The sequence below is a fragment of the Mytilus galloprovincialis genome, chromosome 3 (assembly GCF_965363235.1).
Source record: "Mytilus galloprovincialis chromosome 3, xbMytGall1.hap1.1, whole genome shotgun sequence".
Taxonomy (NCBI): domain Eukaryota; kingdom Metazoa; phylum Mollusca; class Bivalvia; order Mytilida; family Mytilidae; genus Mytilus; species Mytilus galloprovincialis.
Genome location: NC_134840.1, coordinates 27,184,562 through 27,198,138, shown reverse-complemented (window position 1 = coordinate 27,198,138; position 13,577 = coordinate 27,184,562).

The following is a 13,577-nucleotide window of genomic DNA, read 5'->3' as shown; positions in this document are numbered from 1 at the left end:
TTTACTCCAGGATAAAACCTTTGCCGAGGAGACTTTTTCCAAATGTCCGTTTGGTAAACAATTTGACATTGAAGCAGAACTGACTTGTCCTGAAAACAAAGAACACTTCCACTGCTTACCTGTACTACCAAACTTCAATGCTGTTATACGTATCTGCAAAAGGCCAAAATGGTTTGTGAAAGGTAAGATAATATAAATTGAATTATTTTCGAAGCTTCAAATGTAGTTCATGCTTCATTAAGTAGTGTTTTATGAAAATGATATACATATTAAATAAATGACAAGAGCAGCTTTCAACAATAACAAAAACACATGTTGAAAAGCAAGTTCAAGTTTAAGATTATGTCTTGGAATCGAAGTCATTCATGGTAATCCATCATTATATGACAGGCCCAGAAGTCGTATTCTCAGTGTTCAATTTGCAATCCGTTCAAACTTTAAAAATTGAGGAATTATGTATAAGTTCATCCGTGAGACTAAAGAAATAGAGTAAACCAAAGAGGGGACAGTCAACATACGTGAGGAGTTAATTGGTGAAAAATATTTTTCCTAGCGAGAAGGATAACTATAGACTAAAATAGAGTCACAATAGCGGCACATTTTTCGTGTCGTGCAAAAAACACAACAAACAAAACAAAGCCACATGGAATACAATTGTTGTACTGGTTTCATATAGTATATGGCAGTACAACAGTAGTTATCTGACAGTCTCGATAACTAGGGTGACATATAAAAGCTGGACATATTTTTCCTATGTGATACTTTTATTAGTGTTGATCTAGTTTTTTGGTCATTTCAGTATGTCGTCATATGTCCTTTTCAAGTTTCAAGTGTCAAACGTTTAAAACATAAAACATTTTAATACCTTTTGTACGTACTAGAACGTAATAAGATTTATCAAAAAGAAGATTGTCACGTAAAATGTGGGAGTATTTAGTATATCATTGAAGAAACCACATAGATGTATGTTGCCATGGACAAAATGTACATCGTCTTAATCTTCGAAAGTCGTCAATGACAAAACGAATAGCAAATGGAAATTTCGTAAACACGTCTTGTGATACTCGATAAGCTAATCATTTAAATTAAAGAAAATTTTCGTATCAATTTTTTCTATTCACACTCCCAGTGTTATATGAGAAAATATGTAGTTATGCAAGAAATAAATAACAGGCCACAACCAAATGAGAATATATTTTTCAATTTGTATCTCACATAATTTACCTGCATATAATCATCATCATCTTTTTAAAGGAACATTCCCTGTGTGGTCTCCGAAATACAAGAAAATTACGTCAGTCCCATGTGCATCCAGAAGGTATCAAGATTATTCCTACAAATCAAACAACATATCCGTATTCAAATGTTCCAGAGAAAAAACCCTTTGCACCGAAAAGGGACAAGTCACTTTTTCGTAACCATTCTACGGAAAACAATCTGTGCTTTTGTATGGATGGTTACGCGTTTCTGAAAGAATCAAAGAATGGCACATACTGTAACCCAGATTTTGAAAACTGCAGTTGCATTTGGATGAGAACATGCAAGTACACTTGTTAGCGTATCTGCTTTAAATTTTGTTAACCCATGTTGATCACAATATCTGTCAACAGCTTACAAACCTACTTAATTGGTTAAAAAAGCTATTCAGATTGTCTTCTGTATAATAAAATATTTGCCTTTGAATCATTTCTGTCAAAAATTAGTATTTGTATTAGTATTTTCCAACACAACCTTATTTGAATTGCATACGTATGAATATCTTTATCAGAGTCATTTTAGTACCTAAATGAAGTATGTATTCTAAATAAACTCAATAATGAAATGAAATAATAACATCTAAAAGATCACAATCATTACGATGATTACAATATGTCTAAGATGGCTGGTCATAATTATTATCTGTGTTTTCAGTTGTCTCTCTTTCATCATGCATAAATGCTATCGTTATACATTTATAGATCAGGGCACTAAAAAAAAATACACATTAAGATCCGTTTCCAAATGTCTGTTCTATACAATCTATAAAGTAGGTGAAACTCGATCATATGCATTCCCCAAGCAAACAATACAGTGAAATGACGTACTAGCAATTCATAATGTGCAGGGGGTCACCATGATGTTCAATCTTCCAATCTAAAAATTACATCTTTGTGAAGTGTTATGATGTAACAATATCTTTTAATGTAAAAAGTATTAGATTTACAAGTAAGATATATTTTAAATCAACTGACTCTTTTTCAGATCAGAAATCAGAAATTACGACAAAAAGTAATTTTCCAAAAAGGGAAACAGAAAAAGGCGCAATCATGTAAGGCATTTTACAGATATAGATTGTATATTATTTTCATAAACCATGTTATTCTGAAAGTAATTTACAATATTTATGTTTATCTTTTTCTCTTCAATTTTATTATACGCGAATGCTCTGTACCGATTGTATTGTTTTGTTTTATTGTGAAATTTTGACTGAGTCTAGAATCTCATTGCGGTTGGGTTTGATGGAATGCGTGTACATTCCAAGCAGACGTTTTATCTGTTTCGTTCATTTTCCAGTTCATGCGATCCACTAACATAAAAAAAAATGCATAATCTTAATTAATTCACGAGATTTTGATATCGGTAAACTATTGTTGCCTATAATTCATTACCGATACGCTTTACTTTACTCATTTTTGTTGATACGCTTTACTTTACTCATTTTTGTTGTAACAGATTTTTGTAAAATATGGTTTTAAAATAATATAGTTTTAATTATCAAAATCGAGAATATTCGGAATCAATATGGGCCTTGTTCCGTTTTTTTTTTTTTGGTTTTTTTTTAATATGTTTAGTTCTTTTCATATGAATAGCAATTGTCACGTATATATTATATAAAACAAGAATGTGTACATAGTAATCCGCAATTATCCGCACAGATCAGAAAACATAATGCCCATAAATGGGGAATAAAAATATTTTGGACACATACTTTTAATCAATTACAAAACACTTGTATATTCCAGTCGAAAGTATAAAGGAGAAGAATCAACTGATAATTTAGGTGAGTCGAATTTAAATAGCATTTGTCTAATGTATCTTTATTTTGAAAAAATAATTCTGATACAAAGGTATGAAGTTAACGTAAAAATTAAATTGGTCAACGTAATACATACTTTCCTCGACGATGAAATGATGGATAACGTATCACCAGTTCTATGCCATCCGGAATTTATTTTCGATAAAGATTATAATAAATTTGAGTCGAATTTTCTAAATGTCTTTCACTACAAAATTTCATTTTGAATTCACATAGGGTTTGTATTTAAAAAGCGTCTGAGCTTTAGTTCAATATCATTCTTATTTGTATATTTACAGAATATAAGCCACAAAGTACTTATAGAAGTGTGTTAGCTGTTCTACTGTGTACCGTTATATTATATTGTAAGTTGAATATCACATGTCATATGATTATTTTCGTGTAGTTTGAACTTGGTGATGTTTTGGTCAATTTCACAGTTGTTCGATTCACATATTTTACAATTTCAAAGAACTTACAAATTAATTAAGTAAAGTGTAACATGTGAAGTCGTTTGAAGGTCATCCATCGTACTGAAAACTAGATATTTATGACTAATTTGGAAAGTGCTTATTGTGTTTTTGTTCTCTGTTCGAAAGTGCTCTCATTGGCAATCATACCACATCATACCATATCTTCTTATTTGTATATCAAACACAAATTTGATTGAACGTTTAAAGGAAATCCAAGTATTATTAAACAAAATGTAATGGATATAATGATGACCGTCTTTATCTAAGAAGCCAATATCCTTTTTTGTGAAATTGTTCATAATCATTTGTTATCCATAAATACATTTATCAAAGAATGAATCTAAAGTATTCAAGCACTTTCAACGTACATATCAATTAATGGGTTAATGCCATCATCGAGTGCCATTGTCGGGCCTTGTGCAGACAAAAAGCTAACCCATACGACTAGTACCGCCTACGATGTTGTAAAGTTGTAGAGTAGAACAAAACAAAAATAGAAATGAAAAAAACACTTTCGCGAGAAATAAAATATTGAGCTGATACATGATTTCGAACGAGAAAACTATCAATTATAGACCAAAAGGAAAGAGATAAATATAAAAAAGGAAGATGTGGTATGCCAATGAAACAACTATTCACAAGAGACCAACCAACGTAGATGTTATCATCAATGGATCATCGTACGTCCTTCAACGATGAGCAAAATTAAACCACAATGTAATGTATAAAATGTCCCGACCTGACCAGATGTTAAACAAACCAAACGATTAAGCAAAAACGACATGTAAAACAATCGTAGTAAGTATTATATTAAAACTGTTATCAAATAAATGAATGCGATTCTACTTTACATTAAAGACGACTGTAGTTCTTTCTCTTTTTCAGCATTGGTTATTTTAATTATAGCAATTTTAAAAGGCTGAAATTTAAAGAAGACATGTATTTGCCACTAGTAAAATGACAAATGGTAATGAGGAATATGGCAGTCTTGATGTAGTCACCTGAACTCAACAAGATAATTCCTTTGCTGTCACAGAAAATATGTGACCCAATCACTCGTCGAAATCAAAGGACAGAACTGTGTTACTAAAGTTAAAGCACACTGATTGTTAAAACCATTAAAAATCAGAACAAAGATAAAGACGTTTTAGTTACTGAAGACTGTGAATTATAATCATAAGTTTAGATGATAAGGCAATACAGTTCATGACCATGCTAAGGGTATTGATAAGTAGAATGATGAGGTAAAGTCCGTGTACACACGAATATAAGATTTAGTAAAAGTACTGGGAAGTCGGCAGGAGTGCTACAGATGATATGGTCTCCTGTTCTACAAAATACATCAAACTGACCTTATATAACATAATGAAATACGCATAACGTGTACAAAATATATAACAAATAATCTTTGTTCATAATTAACGTCAATGAACCAAAATATGTATAACTGCTCTTTGCGTTCACATACACTATCTACAACTATTCTACTTTAAATATATAAAATTGGTACAAATTTGTACTATTACAAATTTGTCCTGGGTCAGGAACAAACTTGTTTTCCTGGCACAATTATGTACCTTACAAGTTGGTCACACAGACTCACACTTGTCCTTGTTCTCTTGGAACTATTTTGCACCTTACAAGTTGGTCACACAGATCCATACTTGTCCTATACATGTTGGTACCCTTCAAGCTACGACTTGTCTTAATGGTACATTGTGGTACCCTACAAGTTGGTCACACAAATCCATACTTGTCCTGTACGGTTAACTTCCTACTTGACAAACTACAGTTGAACAAGTCTAAAGAACAGGCACCAACCTTATTCTTTGTTGCATTACATCATGAATGCAATTCTATATATTAGAGAATATTAACAGGCACCAACTTGTACTTTATTACACTTAGTATTAGATTTTTATAAGAGACAACGATCTCAAATATCCTTTCTCTTATCATTACGTACCGTACATATCATGGCCATCGTCTTCGTAGCATCAGCCGAATGACAAAGAGTTAGGATTCGCTCCTGTTTATATACCCCAATGATAGCCGTACTATTCTAGAATGGGGGGGGGGGGGGGGATTCTACCAAAGTGTCTCGTTACTCATTTGGACAGTTTTCATGGAACACCCCTTCACATTTGACCTGACCCAAAGTTTACCCGCGAAACATCCTATTCTTTTATACGTTTATTAAAGTGTTATACAAATATATAACATAAGGCTTCTGCAGAACAGTAACTAAAATAAACAATCTAGCCTTAGATACAAAATCACCACATACGAATATTTGGTATCGTTTTCTATATAAAATAAGTTCACAATATTTTCACTATTTTGCAAATTACAAGCTTTGAACTATTGGACCGGTAAAAAATTTCCAACTATTTGACCGCAAGCGTCATTATATTTCGCGGAATTTTAAATGCAGCTACCCGATTGGAGGATTTTGAAATTAACGCGGGAGTAACGACGTCGTGTTTTATCTATTGTATCTAGTATAAGGTTGGCGCAAGTGAATGACGTAGCCTTAGCATTTGAACATATCTATGAAGTAAACGTTATAGTTTGGTTTCTTCTTTTTAATATTACGATAGTTAATTTATCACCGCCATTTTTTGTCTGTTGTCTTTTTCGATATAATAAAACACTTACTTACTGGATATTCGTGGAATAGTAAAGTTTATTGTACCTCGGATACAACTATTGCCCTCGGCTACGCCTCGGGACAATAAACTTACTATTCCACTAATACCCAGTCAATAAGTATACATTATGTTGATCTACTAATGAGCAGCATAAGACAATAGTGTACAATGAAATATTTTATGTTTTATTTGTAAGTCGTTCATTGTGTACATGGTAATGTTTTATTTCATGGGGATAATTTATTTTATTATATGAAAGCAATATGTAAAAAATACATTTTGTAGATGGGTATTAATCTTTATGAAACAATTGGAATTTTTGTAATTGATATGGTGGTCTAACTTCGAGCACTTGTTTTATGATTCAGTCTCCTTTCCGAATAGCTGCTCAGGGAAGAACATACGGAATTTTGGTGACAGTCAATTTTGTAATGAACCGTATACCAGCCTTCTCTTAGGTGTTATACCACCAATTACTCCCTAAAATTTAGAACGTATGAAGTAGGCCTTCTCGGACAAAAAATAGTGCATTTGATGTCATTGTTCACCTAAACTAACCAACAAATTTGCAGCAATGAAGCTTTTGTTGAAAGAGAAATATATTAAGACCATTTGAGCCAAATTTTACCTGTCTATGAGTTTGCATTTAAAATTGAGGATTAATGCGCTCCATGGTATACTTATTTAAGATTTCCAGAAAACCAGGGGTTATTTTTAGTGGTACCTCCTTTCGGGAGCTCTTTTCTTTCTTATATGATTTTGAATGTATGTTGAAAATTGGCATGCAGAAAGTTGACACCTGTACAATTCAGGATATACCTAGTTTCTATGAAGTTAAACTTAAGGTAAAATAGTTAGAAAGCTGTGAAAATTGCAAAATTTGGTTGAACAGATAGGGACTTTTAATTGGTGGTGTGACAACTCTTATGGATTACTTGATATACTGAATGTAATGTTTATTAAAATTCACAACTGGTAGTTATAATTGTATTGAATGCTTGATTTTGTAAATGTATATTTTGATATCATGAAATTTAAATTTGTCTTAGACATCACTTTATTTAAAAAGTATCGGCTCAATTTCGCCGTTTCATAATCTAATGCATTCTTGGTAATATTTCCAAAAGCGTACACCAAAACGTTGTGATTGGTTTAAAACGTGATAAACAATAGAAAAGCAACCAATGACGTAACTTTATTTTCATTTTGGTGTACGAACAATGAGATTACCCATAGTCCTCTAGTCTTCACTTCTCTGTATGCGCCAGTGACAGTTTGTAATGAAACATGATTTCCAGGACAAAGGAGAGACTTTTTTTATTGATGCACAGACAACTACATTTAAAATTAAAATAGGACATTAACATGAATAAAGGCAACAGTAGTGTACCGCTGTTCTAAATTGATAAATCGATTTAGGAAAAAACATGAACAATTTATACAATGTTAGTCCCCATCATATGAATTTGGCGTAAACCTTTGTCTCTATCCAAAATATTTAGGAAGTGAAATACCGTTCATCCAAATTTAATAATCAAATCTGACGTGTGTTTCTATGAAATAATTATTAAAAAGACATATAAATCATCTAATTAGCATTGCATTTAAAAAAAAAGGGGAGAAACCATATCGAGAGGTCGATGAAAACGTAGAACAGAATGGTCAACAAAAAAGATTACTGCGATAAGCAGTAAACTCCAATGCTCCTGAAAAATCAGCAGCTCATGATCGTCTAGTTACTACTACCTTGTTAATTAATCATGCAATACAATGATGCTTTCTATTGGCCGTTAATACTTTATAGCATACCAGATTACTCCTTGGTCACGGTCGACACTCGGCTAACCGAGAGATTGGTCGGTTAATCTATATTGAGTATGCGGCTATATCGGCGGTTGGTCTGTTAATCGGGTTGGCTAAAGTCTGTTAATCAGGTGTTATCGAGAAAATTATTGAAAGTTCAGGATGTTTCATTGTATAACTTTTTAAATATATGTTTATCATAAAAATTATTCATGTCTAACAAAACAATTCAATGTACTGAATCCAGTGGTGTAATTATTATTTTTCTAGCTTCGATGCACGATCTATAAAATGAAAAGGCGGGTTACTCATCAATAAATTTATACACATTTTACACCCACAAAATGTACACAAAATGACACGTTGGTTGAGTTTACTTGCATGCAATATTTTGAACATCGAAAAAAGACAGGCATTATGTTTGTTAACCATATTGATATCATTGTGTGAAAAATCTACACGAAAATCTGTCTTTTGGTGACATAAATCAATATTTTTTTAATACCTGGTCTGTTAATGGGTCGGATGTATAAAACCAGGTCTGTTAATTGGTCTGTTAAGAGTTAAGAATGGTAATAAAAGTATAATTTTATTGCAATATGGGGTGTTATCGGAACAAATGGGTAGGCTCAAGACGAGCGGCTAAAATATACGGAAACCACACATGAGCAATGAAACATAAAATATACGGAAACAACACATGAGCAATGAACAAATTAGACAATGGAAATTGAAAATTGATAAAATTGGTTTCAAAAAGTGTAATATGAAAGTAATATTGATTTCATCTAAGAATGGTCGCATATATCATGTGGATTCTGTTTAATTGTCATGGATGACACCAATTTGTCATCTACATTGGTAACCAGTATATAAATCAGAGATAAACGTCGTAATGTAACTAAACATCAGTAAGTAAAATATATTGGGATGCTAAAATATAAAGAATAGAGAAAGAAAAATGAGTAAGAGAAATAAAATGTAGAGAAAAGTTACATAACAATTTAAAGAATACAGAAATAAATAACACCCCAATCCGGACCCTCATGGTATACACGAGAATCTGGATGGAGACGCAGAATATAGAATAATAGATAAGTACAGTAGAGAGTGATGCATTGCTAAAAAAAGAGAGAAAAAAAATTATAATTGTTTAAGAATACTATAGTGTTATGAACTGGCTGTTTCTGTATTAGCACTGATATATTTATTAACTGGCTGTTTCTGTATTAGCACTGGTATATACCAGTGCTAATACAGAAACAGCCAGTTCATAACACTTTTATTAAAATGATTATTATAGTATTAATGAATGGGTGTTTTTATAATGGCCCAGTTATATATCCAAAGTCTGTAATAATGGTCAAGGAAGTCTGTTATGGCCCGAGGCAACGCCGAGGTCATTATTACTGACCGAGGACATATAACAGGGCCATTATAAAAACACCCATTTCTTATATAATTAATACATTTATTAACCAACTGAACAAAAGTGTATGTGTTGCTGCCAACTTGATGTACTCTACTCTTTTAATGACAGTTTAGTTTGAAAAAAAAATGTTTGTGCTTCATCATCATAAAGCTTATAATAACCAAATATCCAAGATATTAAGTTGACAGAAGTTATGTGTTGAAAAACAGGATGAACAGTGATCCCTATATTTGAAAATCGGCGGCCATGTTAAATTTATTATATTTAATATTAACACTGTTTTTCTGTAATGGCCCCGTTTTTCTGTAATGGCCCTCTTTTTTCTGTAATTGCCCTGTTTTTTTGTAATGGCCCTGTTTTTCTGTAATGGCCCTGTATTTATGCCCAGTTTCTCTGTATTAAGCCCAGTTAGGGTTTATAATAAACAGTCTTTTTTGGCAATAATGTACTTAGTTGGTTAATCAAAGAAAATTAAAAACCGTTATCAATACAGGGTCAATACGTTTTTTTTCCCCGCTTTTTTCTGTACTGGCCCTGTTTTAAAAAAAACCGTAATCAATACAGGGCCAATACACTTTGTAGAAAGTAACTAAACGGAATAAAATGAATTAAAACTTAAGATAACCAAATCGCTGCATTCGCTCCTTTCCATTTACCTCTTTAGAATTATTTGTAAACGACAAATGGAAAGTAATGGAAGAAAAGAACCAATTGGATGATGCTGACGAATTAAGGTTTAACGTTCAGTGACCAATATCATGTGTATATGAGAACGACAATATTAGATTATTACATGGCATTTTTCATATCGCATGATTTATCAGCCCTAGGTTTAATATCTGCCCAAGAGCCGCATGGCTCGAGGGCTGATATTGACCGAGGGCTGATAATACATGCGATATGAAAAATGACATGTTATGATCTTTTTATCATATGCTTCAACAATGGATAAAAATAAAAAATAGTTGAGTTTTTGGGGTAGCAGATATTTATATGGGGGCTCTTATATCGTTGTATTCCTTTTGTTTGTGTTAACCAATTGTCGTTCGGAATTATTTTTTATACGTCATTTATTTATCTTGCAATTTCTTGTAATTTAGTTTGCGTCTTATTTCTTTGGTGTCATGTTCACCGTACAGCGTCAACAATTAGCAAAGCCCATACCGCATAGTCGGCTATGAAAGGCCCTGATAAAACAAAGTAAAACAATTCAAACGAGAAAACTAACGGCCTTATTTATATAAAAAAAAATGAACGAAAAACAAATATGTAACACATAAACAAACAACAACCACTGAATAACAGGCTCCTGAATTGGGACAGGCACATACATAAATAATGTGGCGGGGTTAAACATGTTAGCGGGATCTATGTTTGTGTTCGATCATACAGTATAATAAGTCGGTAGTTGCCCGCGAATGGATTTTTTCTTTCTTTGCGTCTTATTTGTTGATTGCAGTTGGTTTTTGTTTTGTGTCATGTGGAGATATGGTGTGATTTTGTTTTTCTTTTGATGTGTTCACTTTGCATCTTAAATTGGGATTGCACCGAGTTATATTTCATGATTTCTTTTGTGCTTTATTTTCGATACATTTTTAGTCTATCTTATAGCATCTTACAATTGTCCGGCGACATGATGTGATACTTTTTTTGTTCGCCAATATTATTCATACGAGTCGATTTGAATTTACTATTTATATCTTTTTCTTTTCTTATTAATTTACCTACAGTCGAAAATTTGCAAGACATTAAGAGTCTTTACTTATTTAACCGTTTTACATTAGACTCAATTTTATTATAGTTTATCACATTAAGACTCGATTGTATTATAGTAATTTACTTGAATATGTATGTTAGTTCTTCACAACTCAGAAACAGAGTTTCACTCTATTTTTCTCATACTTGCTCACTATTACAAGTCAAGTACTATAGAAGTACACCGGTGCACCGGTGCACCCCCCCCCCCCCCCCCCCCGGGGCCTATATTCTTGAAAACGATGTTCTTATACATACTTATCTCCATGTTATTGTCTCAAGTCTTCACCGAACTCTTACAATCAACCAAGTCGTTGCTAAGACGGTGCTTAAAACAGCAGCGGCTTGGGTTAAATTTGTACTTACTAGACAGTCTTTGATAATCTGTTACAGTTTTGTACAAGAGTAATGTTTGGGATGCTTAAACCTTTGGCATATTTTGTAAGTTGAAAAATGAATATACTAAAGACCTTTTTTGGGTGTTAACATTTGCGGTTGACTGGCATATTTTATGTAGAATTTACAACCTGTTTTATTTAAAAAAAAAAAAAAAAGATTCTAAAAGATAACGAAAATTAAGCATATGCTCTTTTAACTGTTCTTGAACAGGGCTCCAATTTAAAAAAAAAAAAAAGAGTTCAGAGTGATCAAGTTCTTTGAAGAAAGAGAAAGGGGAAACCAATAGCACTGCTATGTCATCTCAGAAATTATATAAATTATAATTTACCATTAGTATAACAAGACTATGAAGGATGCATTCACATCTCTTCTGTTATGGAGACGTTTGACAAATTCTGTACAAGATAAGGATAAAGAACTAATAAACGATAGTCCTATAATGTAAGGCTTCAGAGTTTCAAATCTTTAAGATTCAACATGTTTATCGGATTGTTTTTTACTATCAATGTTGAACCGTTAATTTTTATCGTATTTTTTTAACTACCAATGTTGAACCGTTGATAGTTAATAACAAAAATTCGATAAAAAATGTTAAATGTAAATGATATGAACCTCCGGTCTTATATTAAAGGACAATATATAACACTTCTGAGGTTCATATCATTTACATTCAACGGTTTTATCGGATTTTTTTTTACTATGAACCGTTCAACATCAATAGTAAAAAAAATCCGATATAAAAACGTTGAATATAAGTGATATGAACCTCCGAAGTTTATATAATAGCATTACGGTAAATAGAATAATTGAAATTCAGTTAATTTAGTGTGGGAGGCTATTTTAATCCACTTTCTGAGTGTGTATTATATAATGTTACAATGTAACAAACCTATCAAACACACCGTGAAAAATAACATTATCTCCCCTAGATATGCTTAACAACCAGACACAAAAAACTGCTACCTTTTTTTGCTCTATATCACATAATTATGAAAACACATTACATAGATAGGGAATATTGTGCTTGTGTACACGTTTGAATGTGTAGGTGGCACACTCAAAACGATCGTCTCTAGATTTTTTTTTAAATTCGTCCCGGCCTTTCCGGGTTCACGTAGCAACACGTTTCTTTCCTTTCCAGCTATTTCTGATTATCAATTAATCCAAAACATGCATTTATCACAAAGCAACAACTATTAAACAACTCACCTATACCAATGGTGATCGTCTAATTCCTAGCTGATTCCTTTAATCGTACCTTTTTTTGACGACACCCATCGTTGTAGCGTCTACCATTGGAGGTAGCGAAATTACATGATTTGACAGGAGAGCGAAATAAACAAGGGGAGCAATTTTATCGAACCGCATTCCGGACTAAGGGTAAACATTTCGGATCTTTCTAGACAATTTTGTCATTTCATTTGGAAAAAAATAAAACAGTTTAGAATTAAATTTCAAGTTGAGATCGCTCTCAGACGAAACACGCGTCTGGCGTACAAATTGTAAACCTGGTATCTATGATAAGTTTATGTCAAATAAATTAAACTGCATGTTAAATGTCTAGATATACTTGATATGATACAATCTATGTGCATATCCTATTTTTCTGTTACTAAAATTACTAAATTCTATGTCAAGGACGTATACTTTTCAAATATATTATCTATCATAAAATCACTAACAGATATATATCGTTCCAAAAGTTTTAAAAAAAGGCAAATTAAAGGCTACTAAAACGTCTACCATCCAAACCAAACTCTGTGAAAGGACATCATGCTACCAACAGACGCAATATTACTGAGATAGCTAGGATGACTTTTTTTTTTAAAAGCAGATCTAGAATTGTCAGAAAAATAATGGAGACACAAGACACAAGTATTTAGTTCTGAAATATGACTAGTATGTTACATTTTTATAAAAGGAAACGGTGTGGACATACAACAATAATTGCGCTGACAGAAATTCGTTCAACGTAGAAATCTTGTATTATAGCTACATATGGATCTTAA